The 14,484-nt window shown below is 44.0% G+C and overlaps 1 protein-coding gene across 1 annotated transcript in view; it reads right to left on the bottom strand.

Annotated features, from left to right (window-relative positions):
• Window positions 1–14,484, bottom strand: part of LOC126255811 (protein scabrous) — a 226,329-nt gene that overhangs the window by 87,010 nt on the left and 124,835 nt on the right. The window lies entirely within an intron of this gene.

The raw sequence follows: 14,484 nt of genomic DNA, 5'->3' as shown, positions 1-14,484 counted from the left end.
ATTCGGCAAATTGACACTACTGGCTGGTGAATCACGTGGTACACTGCTCATCGCTGCTGCCGATGAAGAGCAGAATACGGATACGTCGGGGGGAGGTGTAGTGCCTTAGATCCGAAGCAGAAACACTTCACGCAATGCCTCGGACTCTCCATAAAGCGGAAATATGCAGGTCCTCAGGTCCGTGTATCAGTCAGTGAGTTGACGTCGTATATACTTACAGCGAAAAATAATTTTTGACGCCACCATATTTTCATTTTTGCACGCTTACGTAATTCGGACCCCTACGGACTAAACGAGATTAGGAATCAATTATGCAACTGTCGCACAAGTCAGAGGGGCTCAGTGCCGAGGCGGTGATTGGCTGCTCAGTGTAGCGCGAGTCCCCCGGGAAGCAGCGAGGTGTTAGCACGCACGAACGCACACACACACACACACACACACACACACACACACGCACGCACGCACGCACGCACGCATGCATGCACGTGTTCAAGCGGCCGGAAGGCGGATAGCGTATCAGCGCGCACCTCCAGATGGCTGCCACGCCTCGGAAATGGAGTTTACGCAGCGGCAGCGGCTGGGTTATCGCATTACGGCCTCTGCTGCCGCCTGCCCCGGGGGCCTAGGCCGCTGTGCTGTGCCTGCGTCTCCGGCGACACCAGCGCCCCACGCTGCCTGCGCACCCCTCCCAAGCACATCCGCCGCTTTTTATTGCATTTTTTCCCGTTACCGGGCCTGCGAGGGGGCGGAGGTAATCGTGTGCACGTGCTATATTTATCGCATGCACGTTTACCTCTTTTTCTTCCGGGCCCTCGATGAAATAGCCATTTTACAGTCGAGCGGTCCGCGCGTAATTTGTTGCATCTGGCCTAAAGCGGAAGGCTTGTTACCGTTTCTTTTTTTTTTTTATAACAGCGGTACATATATATACTTCGTGCTAGCCACCGCTAGTTTCTACAGCTGGAAACCGTGAAACATTACGATAACATTGACTCAAAATAATAAATAATAAACAGATCCGAGAAAAACAACCTGCTGATAAAGTTGGATCAGGTTATCAGACATCGAATCGAGGAAAATCTCGCTTTTGTGGAGTTACGTTCGTTGACGACTAAGATGTGTGATTTTCTGTGCAGCAAGAAGACCTTAGACAGTGCTAACTTCTAGGGTGATGCTCCGCATGTCATGTGTAAAACAAACGAAACGTTACTCTTATGCCGAAGTAACGGCAACAAAACACAGAAAATATGTCGGAAATAACGGAAAAACATGTAGAAACCATGCTGTGGCAAAGTAAATAAAGTATTATAGAATTATTCATAAAAGTCTATATTTTAAACCAAACAGCACACATATAATAATCTTTTGCAATGTTTATAACGATACTGGTTTTGCACGTTTTAGAATAAAGAAAAACTTCTGATGGCGATATTGTCCCTGAAACTAGAAAGAAAATAAACAAGTGTTTTGCATCAAGGCGGACCCATAATCCCATACTGTTGTCACTATTATGTCATTTTGCCCCGTTGAACGTCACTCAGTACCTTTTACTTGGTAAATCCTGGTGATGAACGAGATTCCTCATTGCATCTCTCAAATGTAAGTAAACCCACAAAAACTAGAAAAAACAAAGCACAGCTACATATGGACTGAGAGTACGTCTTTAACAACACTGATTTTGCAGAAACAAACTGTACTCACACAGTATGAAGATATTTACTGCATAGCACAACTATGTTATGCTCAAATGACATCTGGAAAAAAATGATTACGTTACTCATTTGCCAATATTTCTTTTATACTTCATTTCTACTGAAAATGTAAACCTTGTAAGCCCATCTTTATACAGAACGGCGTGGGATCTCGGCTGATCAGTACAAAATATCAACTCAGAAACAAATTCAGCTGCCTGTATTTCCAGTTTTATTCTATTTTGCTACGATTTCGGTGTTACATTATGCCGTCTTCAGGCCCCCAGACGACGTCTAGGAAGAATCACAACTCTTATACAATCGAAATAGCGGCCACCATACAATCACAGGCAACTGTAGATTTCTTTTTAACAAAGCGATCTATTCGATCATTACCTGCACGCCGCATGCTGACCCCTATTTTGACTGTACAAGAGATGAGATTCTTTATACAGGTCGGTCAGGGGTCTGAAGATGGCGTAATGTAACGCCGGAACTGGTAGCAAAATAAAATAAAATTGGAAATATAGACGGATGAATGTCTTCTCGATCTGATGTTTCCAAATGTTAATTGTGTACAAAAATCCACAATCACAATCGGTTTCCGAAGCAATCTGTGATGGGTTTCTTATACGCAACACAAAAATCAACATTTGTAACCAAAATATTCGCAAGTAAAAATAAGAATACCAGGAAAGAACAGAAGGGATAATCTAACAGGGAAATACAGAGTAGTGAAAAACATTGCAAACAAGAAATGATGAAATGACAACCAACTGGTGTATAGGTGATGAGGCTGAAGTAGCAATAGTGGACTTAAGGAATGAGAACAGGACAGATTATAACAAATGAGTAAGAATTAGCATTCACTGGTGAGGAGGAGTAAAATAAAATACTACTGCAACGTGAACAGAAAAACGTTCATTTCTTTGAAGTTTGAAGGTTACGGAGAAAGCTGGACAGGTGGGACCAGCACGGACATGCTGTCCTGTTTGCCTTGGACCACTGCCCATGCTTCATTCCTCCAACGATATTTATAAATCATGTTTACGCTTCAAGATTTCTCTGGATCGCGTCAGCACCTCAACGTCTTTATTAGATGGTGATATTACAGATTTGTTGCTTGCTTTAACGACAAAACAGCTATGCAGTACACACGTTTAGTATAGTACCGAGTAATCATTTCTCATTTCAGTACATAATAGCAATATAAGCACACATTGATTAATCCGATCGCAAGATGGCTGAACTGGGAAACCACCGTACACCAGAATGTAACCGACAGAACAAGTGTTAGAGCCCTGCTTCTCCTAAACAAGACCCCATTGTCTTAAGAACCGTACTCGTTGGTAGCCTTGTTGTAGAAACTTCGTTTCTGTCTGTAGTGATCACAGAAGTGCAAATCACTGTTGTTGTAAAAGTTATGATTCCCTGTACCATGTGACATTTACTTAACAGATGGGTGCATCGTAACTGCCCCATTAAATCAATTATGAAGGGTAGTCAGAAAGAGCCTGAAAAGCTTGTAAGGTTGACGCAGGATAGGTTGCGCAAATCAGGTCGTTACGCGCGCAAGTTCAAACAGCTTGCCAGAGACCGTGTAGCCAAACGTGTTTCGTTTGGTTTCCTCGAACAGAGAAACCTAGTTTTTGCCCACCTAGCGTAAATGTATAACTTCAGAAAAAGGTACGTTTTAAGTGCTGATGAGCATCTGAACAAGTGGTAACTCACGGTTCCACAGATGTTTGTGTATTGCCCAGCTTTTTAGTGCGTACAAGTGCTTGGATTTGCGCGCACAACGACCTGGCTGGCTAACGTCAATGCTAAATAACTCGGAAACGGCGAAACGCATGAGATATTTTTCTTACCAGTTATTTCTCAGCAAAACCTACCCTGCAAAATCCTTCTAAGCTTTTCGGACTGTTTTTGACCATCCTGTATATCACCTCGCAGCCTTCACCATAGCAGAAGTCGCTCGCATAATTATGCAAGTGACGCAGAGCCGCGTTCGTACGCAGCCTGGAGGAAGCGTGATTTATTGCCACTGTTCCGAGGAGGAGCTATAAGCACTTGGTTGTTTCGTGTGATGCAGTGCACAAATGTTTCGGATTAAATTTTAGACATTTCTGTACGGTCTAATGAGCTGAAGGCATGCGTTTATCCGTCTGATGGAGACTTTCATGCGACTGACCAGACCTCTAGGTTATGTTTCGGGACTGGGTTTCCACCTATCTCTTCCTTTGTATCCTTTTTTTATCTTAAACACAGCACAACACTACGCAGCACAATTATTTAGACAGCATGCACAATACATTTAACACACAACGCCGATTAAATTTTTTGCAATGTCACGTGAATAACCTTCAAAACACTTCATTAACACTGGACTGGTACAGAATGGGTACATATTCCATTATGGGAAATGATGTACACTTCTGAACATTTGGTATTCAGTGCACAAAAGGAATCTGTGATGTTGCGACAGTTAGATGTGCACCAAGTTACAAAGGTACGCTCGTAGAATATAATACCACTAATAAGATACAGTTCTACTCATCTGCGCTGCGTGCAACGCTTTTCAGGACTTCTCACGGAAAGAGAACTACAGAAGCACGATGGATGGCATACTCTCAGCCAATCCTTGCCTCCTCTGCGGAAACGACGAAGTCACAGTAACTCCTCGCATCTCATATCTGCCGCTTGACACCGGACCGAACTTGGTTTCTGCTGACGTCACAAATTACATTTCCATAACAGGGAAAGTGAAATTGCCTCCAGCAACCGACGAGGAAGGAGCGGGAGGGGAGATGTGACGCAATCAGTGCTGGAAATTTTGTCAACGGACTAACGAAAACTCGGGATGGCCCGCAGGCGCTGTTAGAGGGGGCCACGCCTAATCCGCTACTCCCAGAAGTTGGCAGCCCTGCCCAGGGAGGATATTCTGCAACCCTCTCATTTTCCGTAAGTCTACAAGTTAAACAGTCTCACACCTAACCGGGCTGCACAATGTTGTCTCCACTTTTAATTAGCAATTTTTTCTTCAGCTGGTTTTTTCCACGTTCCTTGGCGTATCACGTCTATATATGGTGCACTTTTCCCCCTCTCAGATTCATTTCTGTGCTGGAAACCATACAATGTATGCCAGGTTAGATATTCGATCGTTGCTGTTTTTATTTTGCTTTGCAGAAATAGAGATGCAAGGTGAAATTTTTACCTTGGCATAAATCAAATTCTAAATGGTCAATTAACTGGCAGCGACTACCGCCTGGTACAGAGATTGCGTCCTTCATTTTTTTCGCATGCTGCTACTTAGGCAAGGTTATCTTTCCAGCCAAACAACTTTTTTTATGTTGGAGAACACGCGATCAGGCTGTCTACATACCGTATGTTCAGTTTGGTATACGTACCTGTCTACACATCTGCACTTTCACTTCCAAAACCAGATTGGCCACGATGTTCAAGACGCTGGGCAGATATTTAATATGTGCACCTCAGCAAGCGCTGAGCCGGTCTGACAAAAATCGTTTCAGATTGCTATTTCCCTAGTTCTTCCAAGAGGTGAGCCCTGGTTACGCTGCCTAAGGATTCAGAAATGACAAGAAAAATGAAAATGCCCCTACATTGCATCTTCGTTGCTTACTTGGTCTCTTCTTATTTAAAGTATAACGGACTGAAGGAAATGCATTTCCAAGGCCTAGATAGCGATTTTTTCCTTTCATTCCTACTAATAATCTATAGTTTAGTGTAAACTGCTACCGAAATGAAAAATTTTAGAACTGTTAATTAGTTATTTAATCACATGTTGCAAAGATCATTTCAATAATTCTTGTATTGAAATGAAATGAAACGAGTCAGTTTACAGGATATATATGCATGATTCGTGTTAACATTAATGAACATTATTTTTTACTGCTATTCATGCAGGCACGCAACTACACTTAGAAACTAGGTTCTTTTCTTCTTTTCGTCGTATATTAGGATTCTGTTCTAATAAATATTTTGATAAGTTTCTCGATTTTTTGCTCAGTATCCAAAAAGGGTGAAATTACACAAAACAGAACGGAAAACTGTCACCTTGTTTAGTTATGAAAGCGATATGTAAGATTCTTTCTATAAATTTCAGTGATATTAACATAAAATCGAATAATCTAGCTTCGAAATCCTTCTATGTAAGCTCCATTTACTGGCCATCAATATTTTCTGACATCTCTACCGCCGTATTTAATAATCCCTTCTTTAGAAGCTGAAAATTTTCGTTCATTGTTATTTAAGACTTCCGTATTTCGCAAAGTTCTTAGTACTGTATCAGTCATATGCTGAATTTCTTGTGTTCCCACGCCTCCAATGACTGCTATCTAGTGTAATATTCCAAACACTACAGCTATTCATAAGAGTTCAGAGTGGTTGCAACGTAAGATTGCAATTTTGAACATATGTGACTATTCTGATTATATCTTTGTGTATCTTTTGCCATAGTTTAAGCTACGGAGTTGACCTTTTTAGGGTGTGGTAAATTTTATTTCATCATCTAACTCTGTGGCCGGATGACCTTCCTGACTTCACAGTCGTCGAGGTAACCTAAGAGTGCGCGTGTGAAATCCTATGGGACTTAACTGCTAAGGTCATCAGTCCCTAAGCTTACACACTACTTAGCTTAAATTATCCTAAGGACAAACACACACACCCATGCCCGAGGGACGACTCGAACCTCCGCCGAGACCAGCTGCACATTCCATGGCTGCATCGCCTAAGACCGCTCGGCTAATCCCGTGTGGCACCTAAGAGACAGAAGTGGTGTGCACCATCAGTCCGTGAATCGTGTAAACTTTGTTCCATGTGCCGTCTCATTTTATCTATTAGTGTATCATATTTTTTGAGGTAGAAGTTGGCGACAAGCGCAGCATTTGCCTTTACGAGAGTGGAAAACGGCCTAAAAATCACATTCGGGGTGGCCACTGCACTAACCCACCGTCGTTAATCCACCATGCGAATTCGAGCTGAGGTTGGTCTACCTCTCTGTTTCACAAGCTAGCACTCTTCGCGCTACTATACGAGTATTTCACCATACTGATAACATTTTGCGAGAAATTATAAGTTGGAAGACAATGTTTAAAACAGTGTCGAAGCGATAACATGTTTCCAGCCTGCTTGCCCTTCAGACGGCTGCAGTCACACATATTTGGTACTGCGTGTTGGTACTGCTGTTGCAACGTATTTCGGTTTTCGATGCTGCAGAAGAATTCTGAAGATTGCAAGGGTAGATGGAGTAACTAATAAGGAGGTACTCAATCGAATTGCGGGAAGAGGAAATTCATGGTGCAAACTGGAAAATTAGAGGGGATAAGGTGATAGGATAGATCTTGATGCCTCGAAAAATATTAAATTTGAAAGGGGCAAGATGGTGCGTGAAAGTTGTAGAGGGCGACCTAGGTACTAACAAAGTAATCATGTTTACATTCAGTAGTTACTTAGAAATGATGCTGCTTGCACAGGATAGGTTACCGTGAACAGGTGCATAAAAGTAGCAGCTGTGGCCGAGCGGTTCTAGGCGCTTCAGTCTGGAACCGCGCTGCTGCTAGGGTCGCAGGTTCGAATCCTGCCTCGGGCATGGATGTGTGTGATTTCCTTACGTTAGTTAGGTTTAAGTAGTTCTAAGTTCTAGGGGACTGATGACCATAGATGTTAAGTCCCATAGTGCTCAGAGCCCCCCTTTTTTTAATGAGGAGGTATTGAATAGAATTGGGGAGGAGTTTGTGGCACAACTTGACTGGAAGAAGGGATCGGTTGGTAGGACATGTTTTGAGGCATCAAGGGATCACCAATTTAGTATTGGAGGGCAGGGTGGAGGGTAAAAACAGTAGAGGGAGACCAAGAGATGAATACACTAAGCAGATTCAGAAGGATGTAGGTAGCAGTAGGTAGTGGGAGATGAAGAAGCCTGCACAGGATAGAGTAGCATGGAGAGCTGAATCAAACCAGTCTCAGGACTGAAGATCACAACAACAACAGTTAGATTTAAGTAGTTCTAAGATGTTAACTCCCGTAGTGCTTAGAGCCATTTGAACTATTTTTGAACTAAAAGAGAACAACAAAACAACAACAACAGCTCGAGTATATTATTGCATTGCACGATGTATGACATGAAGAATTGCTTGGCCATCAAATGTCGCATAATTATTCGTTCCACGTACACTGTTGGCATCTTTCAAATTAAGCCACTTGTTAATTATTTACTCACAGTTCTGAGGCACATTAGCCTAGGGAGAGTGCTTTACAAGAGGTATAACGACTGTAACAGTCCGTAGTGGGCGAAGCGCTGCGTGTGGCGTCAGCTGCAGACGCAGCGGGGTAGTGAGCAGGAGGCGCTGTGCGCCGCCAGAGAAGCATTAGATGTGAGCGCGGACATAAGGCGGAGGGACGGGAAACCAGAGCCCGCCCCTCCCTGCAGAGATTGGGAGCGTCTCATTAGTCGCGGGGACACGCAGCACGCACGGCACTCCGGCAGCTGCAGCTGCCGCCGCAGGCGCCGTTGCCACAGCTCGCCTCGCCTCGCCTCACGTCAGGCTGTTGCTTGCGGGCACGGCAAACGACTCAGCCTCTCCCAAACGTGTAGCCGCCGCCACAGACACAGAAGGCACAAGAAGACACCCCAGCACCCATCTGAAACTGCCCTCGCAGATTCCATAATACCGCCAAACTGTCAGTGAATTGACCGTCTAAGGGCGCATATTCACTGACTGTTGGTTGATTGTTTCGATGGAGGGGAGCAAACAGCGAGGTCATCGGTCCCATCAGATTAGGAAAGGAAATCGGTCGTCCCCTTTCAGGGGAACCATCCCGGCATTTATCTGAAGCGATTTGGGAAAACCAAAATCAGGATGGCCGGACGCTGGTTTGAACCGTCTTCCTCCCGAGTGCGAGTCCAGTGTTTGATGATGATGATGATGATGATTGTTTTGTGGGACGCACAACTGCGCGGTCATCAGCGCCCGTACAAAGTCCCAATTTTCACACAGTCCAATTTTTTCACTTTCCAATCTAACCACTATCAGGGATGATGATGAAATGATGAGGACAACACAATCACCCAGTTCCCAGGCAGAGAAAATCGCCCATCCGGCCGGGAATCGAACCCGGGACCCCGTGATCCAGGGGCAGCAGCGCTAGCCACTAGACCACGAATTGCGGACCGAGTCCAGTGTCCTAGTCACTGCGCCCGGTGTGGCCGAGCGGTTCTAGGCGATTCAGTCTGGAACCGCGCGACCGCTACGGTCGCAAGTTCGAATCCTGTCTCGGGCATGGATGTGTGTGATGTCCTTAGGTTTAAGTAGTTCTAAGTTCTAGGGGCCCGCTGACCTCAGATGTTAAGTCCCATATTGCTCAGAGTCATTTGACCCAATCACTGCGCCACCTAGCCGACCGATGATATTCACGAGCAGTTCAGATGTATTCTGTGTATTGTTAATATGTACTGAGTGAGCGAGGGGAGAGTTGGCGGTTTGACAATATTCGTTACTGATTCGTTGTGTGTGTGTGTGTGTGTGTGTGTGTGTGTGTGTGTGTGTGTGCGTGAAGTGTTATGAAACAATGTGCATATAGTGTGTGCAGTGACTGATTGTGAGATATAAGTGAATAGTATGGTATTACATTATTAAAAGTTATTTGTAAAAAATGTATACCAAGAGTAAATCTAATGATTGTCTAGAAGTCTGTAAATATATGCGTATACGAATTAGCTTATTTTAAATTGGCCTAAACTTGTAAATATTTTGACATCTCCTACACCCTTGTAAAAAGAGATCTACGGATGAAAAAAGATACTACTACTACTAGAAAATTATGCACCTGCCAGACGGCGTTAGTGTGCTCTGTTTATGTTTTCATTTCGCTTGTTTCTTTTACTAGATGTTCACGGTCCATTTTTCTATGGAAGATATAACTGAATTTATCGAGCGCTAAAAACATCGCTTTAGAATCAATCTCTAAGAGAACTTATGGATGAAAACCAAATCAAAGTTCGCCACCTGTTTTATCCACGATTGAGGCTTAGACATAGTTCTGATTCATATTTGAATTGTCTAATGAGTTAAAACGTCTGGTCAATGGTGGCCGAGCAACTGGCTCGTCACAATACGCCAGTCACTGCTCTTGATGAACTGTGGTATCGTGTTGAAGCTGCATGGGCAGCTGTACCTGTAGAAGCCATCCAAGCTCCGTTTGACTGAATGGCCAGGGGTATCAAGGCCAATAATACTGCCAGAGGTGGTTGTTCTGAGTACTGATTTCTCAAGATCTATGCACCCAAATTGCGTAAAAATGTAATCATATATCAGTTCTAGTATAATTTATTCGTCCAATGAATATCCGTTTATCATCTGCATTTCTTCTTGGTGTAGCAATTTTAATGGCCAGTAGTGTAATTTCGACGAAGTATTGAAGCAATGTTTGATACATTTTTGTTATGCTTTTTTTAATTTTATCTCTTTGTTACGTTTTCTAGCCCTACAAGATAAATTTGCATTGTTCTCCTTGTTTACAATATCCCTCTGATTCACTTTACGAATTAATATTGTTTATTTTTAAGTAACAAACAGAGGATAACTATGTAGAACAAAAATGTTTCGTAGATTACCTGGCCCTTTACACGTTCTCACTCAGCTCCTAGACGGTTCACCGCTCTTCTGAAATCTTGTAAAACACTGATCGTTATAAAGTAATGTCGGATTCGTATTTAGCACACCTAACGTACAGGTAACGCTGGTACGACCTTAAGTAACCAAAGCTACTAGGGAAACTACCATTCTCTACGCTCATTTACAGTAGTCTTCGGTAGTTTTACTACTCTACAGCTCCGTGTATCACTCTGTAAGCCACTTAACAACTCGCGTGGCTGCGAAATACTAGGGCCTCACGTAAGTCGGGTCACAGCAACCACTGGGGGATAAGCTTAGCGTGACAATGTGCGCCAAGTCTTCCCACAACCGCGTGCTGGAGGTCTGCGCCGCCTTTTTTGTACGACTGCGGCTGTCCGTCGGGTCTCGATGAAGACGCATTGTCGCGCGACGTTAAGCTGTCAAGGCCGCCGGGCGACAGGGAAGAAGAGGCGGCAGTGGGAACCGACAGGGGCACAGCCCGGCGGACAATGGCGGCCCATCCGTCACGGCTCGCCGCTGGAATTCCAGCCGGCGGCTCTGGAGGCGGCAGGCGCCCAGAAACGCTTTCCGTGTCATATCAGCGCCGTCTGGGGAGCCCCGGGCAGAATAAAATGCGGTTCGCTCTGCAACTGACAGTCGTAAGGGGAGGCGACGTCTCCGAGAGCTGGGCAGCAGCAGCAGGGGAAACGGGGTCGCCGCTGCATCGCACAACTCTGATACAGCGGCAGGCCGGCTCCCTTCTCCAGACGGCCTGGTACTTCCACTTTCATATGAGCTGCTCCTGAGAGATTAGTTACGATGAAATGTTACTTCATCCGTTATGGGCAATGTCATGAGGAGTGTGACTGTGAAACGGAAAACAGTAGTCTTCGGAGCCAGCTGTAACAAATCGCTAGTGCTGTTTACTAACAGTAATGTAAAATCGAACGTAACTATGTCGAAGGAGGAGTAGATAAAACGCAGGAACTGTATTAGGGAAGAACAAGGTTCAAAACCCATCCAGATGTAGAGCAATGGAAACGGTTGTCACGATGCTTCACATGTCTCTCCTTTCGCACCAGATTTATATCCGGGCAACAAGTGGTTCTAGTACCCTCTGTGTTGCCGAGTGCTCGCTTTATACTAACACGGCAGACTTCATTTTTCAGTGGCTACATACAGGACAGCTCTAATAAAACCGGCCCAGAAAATCACTCATGTACCTTAAGAAAGGCAACCCCGGTCGCAGATCATGTATACTGGATTCTCTATCTCAGAGTGTAAGAAATATGGCCCATGACAGTTTTAGTTTGTCAGTCCAGTAGGATGAAACTGAAGTAGTTACAGCATACTAAGTTAACTGCGACTCACCTGTCTTTTATTTTAAAAATGGTTCAAATGGCTCTGAGCACTATGGGAATTAACATCTGAGGTCATCAGTCCCCTAGAACTTAGAACTACTTAAACCCAACTAACCTAAGGACATCCTTGCCCGAGGCAGGATTCGAACCTGCGACCGTAGCAGTCGCGCGGTTCCGGTCGGCCACCACTGCCGGCTTTATTCGGTATTCAAATGGCTCTGAGCACTATGGGACTTAACATCTCTGGTTATCAGTCCCCTAGAACTTAGAACTACTTAAACCTAACTAACCTAAGGACATCACACACATCCATGCCCGAGGCAGGATTCGAACCTGCGACCGTAGCAGTCGCGCGGTTCCGGACTGAGCGCCTGAACCGCTAGACCACCGCGGCCGGCTATTCGGTATTACACAACCCTATCTTCAGATGTCCATATAACTGTTCTTATTAATTGAAAAATGAAGAAGGACGGAAGACTGGGTTTAACGCCTCGTCGGCGATAAATCGAAATCAGCATATGTCATACAAAGCAAAACAGCATTCGCACATTTCAAAATAGATTGTGTGTGTGGTCTTCTGCTGTGCTTCCAAGCGTTAAGCCGAGTTACTCTATCCACTCCGTGCACAATTTCCGACGACCCACTAGGCCATCTGTTTCAGGAGCTGCGAGTTGTGCTGTTATGCGTACTTGTAGCCTGGACTTCAACCAGCTTGGGAACTATTGTTGGTCTCCAGTCGCTACGCCGAGATAAATTTCGGGTACCGTCAACGCCATTTGATGACTTCTTGTGTTTTCAGAGCCCGCACTGATTTTCTGTAAAAGGTACGATTAACGGATTACCGGATAAAACACCACCAGGTAGATCTGGAAAAGGTGGAGTCTACAAAACTACTAATGACTCTCGGGAACATTTGTGATAGCTACGTGTGAATGAAAACTAATATGTGACACAAAGTAAATATATATGTCATAAATATTTTATCCTACAAAATTCATCAGAGTTATGTACTTTAATTATACATTAACTATCTATATTCCTCAGATTTTGATTATACAGTAACCTAAAGAAGAATGGCACGTAATAATATATCAACAGTTTATAGAATAATGTATTTATGTTTTGTACTTTACACAAGATTATAATATGTCAATTGTCACAGTGCCACCTGGTGGATGTATGTGGTGGTCGTAGTGTTTACATCACTTCCCTGTCAGTCGTCAGTTACTGGTGAACATGAACACTTGTAATCGACGCAAGACATCTACATCTACATCCATACTCCGCAAGCCACCTGACGGTGTGTGGCGGAGGGTACCCTGAGTACCTCTATCGGTTCTCCCTTCTATTCCAGTCTCGTATTGTTCGTGGAAATAAGGATGTATGCTTCTGTGTGGGCTCTAATCTCTCTCTGATTTTATCCTCATGGTCTCTTCGCGAGATATACGTAGGAGGGAGCAATATACTGCTGGACTCTTCGGTGAAGGTATGTTCTCGAAACTTTAACAGAAGCCCGTACCGAGCTACTGAGCGTCTCTCCTGCAGAGTCTTCCACTGGAGTTTATCTATCATCTCCGTAACGCTTTCGCGATTACTAAATGATCCTGTAACGATGCGCGCTGCTCTCCGTTGGATCTTCTCTATCTCTTATATCAACCCTATCTGGTACGGATCCCACACCGCTGAGCGCTATTCAAGCAGTGGGCGAACAAGCGTACTGTAACCTACTTCCTTTGTTTTCGGATTGCATTTCCTTAGGATTCTTCCAATGAATCTCAGTCTGTGATCTGCTTTACCGACGATCAACTTTATATGATCATTCCATTTTAAATCACTCCTAATGCGTACTCCCAGATAATTTATGGAATTAACTGCTTCCAGTTGCTGACCTGCTATTTTGTAGCTAAATAATAAGGGATCTATCTTTCTATGTATTCGCAGCACATTACACTTGTCTACATTGAGATTCAATTGCCATTTCCTGCACCATGCGTCAATTCACTGCAGATCCTCCTGCATTTCAGTACAATTTTCCATTGTTACAACCTCTCGATACACCACAGCATCATCCGCAAAAAGCCTCAGTGAACTTCCGATGTCATCCACCAGGTCATTTATGTATATTGTGAACAGCAACGGTCCCATGACACTCCCCTGTGGCACACCTGAAATCACTCTTACTTCGGAAGACTCTCCATTGAGAATGACATGCTGCGTTCTGTTATCTAGGAACTCTTCAATCCAATCACACAATTGGTCTGATAGTCCATATGCTCTTACTTTGTTCATTAAACGACTGTGGGTAACTGTTATGTTTATGTGTGTAAATAGCAATTTTACATTTGACAAGCTGATTTGCAGTGACACTGGGAAGCGCAAACGCAATGTGAAATGACCTGCAACACAGATGTACCATATGTTGTAATATTTTGAAGCGTAAGGCATATTATAATTCAAAGGGTTGCGTTACAACACAATTTATCGAGAGGTGATGTGATTGTAAAATATTTTTCCTATCAATTTCCGTTCCTCCTCTAGCAGATATGATGATGGCAGCATAGCTTTGTCATAAAATAAAATGCTTTTTTAGTGATCTTGGCTGGTGAACTTTATTCAGTTACCAAAATAGAAATCTTTACCGTAAATCTGCGACCTGCAAAAGAATCGTAGTGGTGCTACTCTTGTGATTCTGTAGCTTCTGCCGGCGCACTTGAAAGAACAGCCATGCGTGTATCGTTGCTACTCGCTGACCAATGAGCGCAGTATTTCACTGAACCACAATCGTGTGCGCTGACGCAG

This window comes from Schistocerca nitens, chromosome 1, assembly GCF_023898315.1.
Source record: "Schistocerca nitens isolate TAMUIC-IGC-003100 chromosome 1, iqSchNite1.1, whole genome shotgun sequence".
Classification (NCBI taxonomy): Eukaryota; Metazoa; Arthropoda; class Insecta; order Orthoptera; family Acrididae; genus Schistocerca; species Schistocerca nitens.
Note: the sequence above shows the minus strand (reverse complement) of the source record. Positions and strands in the feature narration are given on the sequence as shown.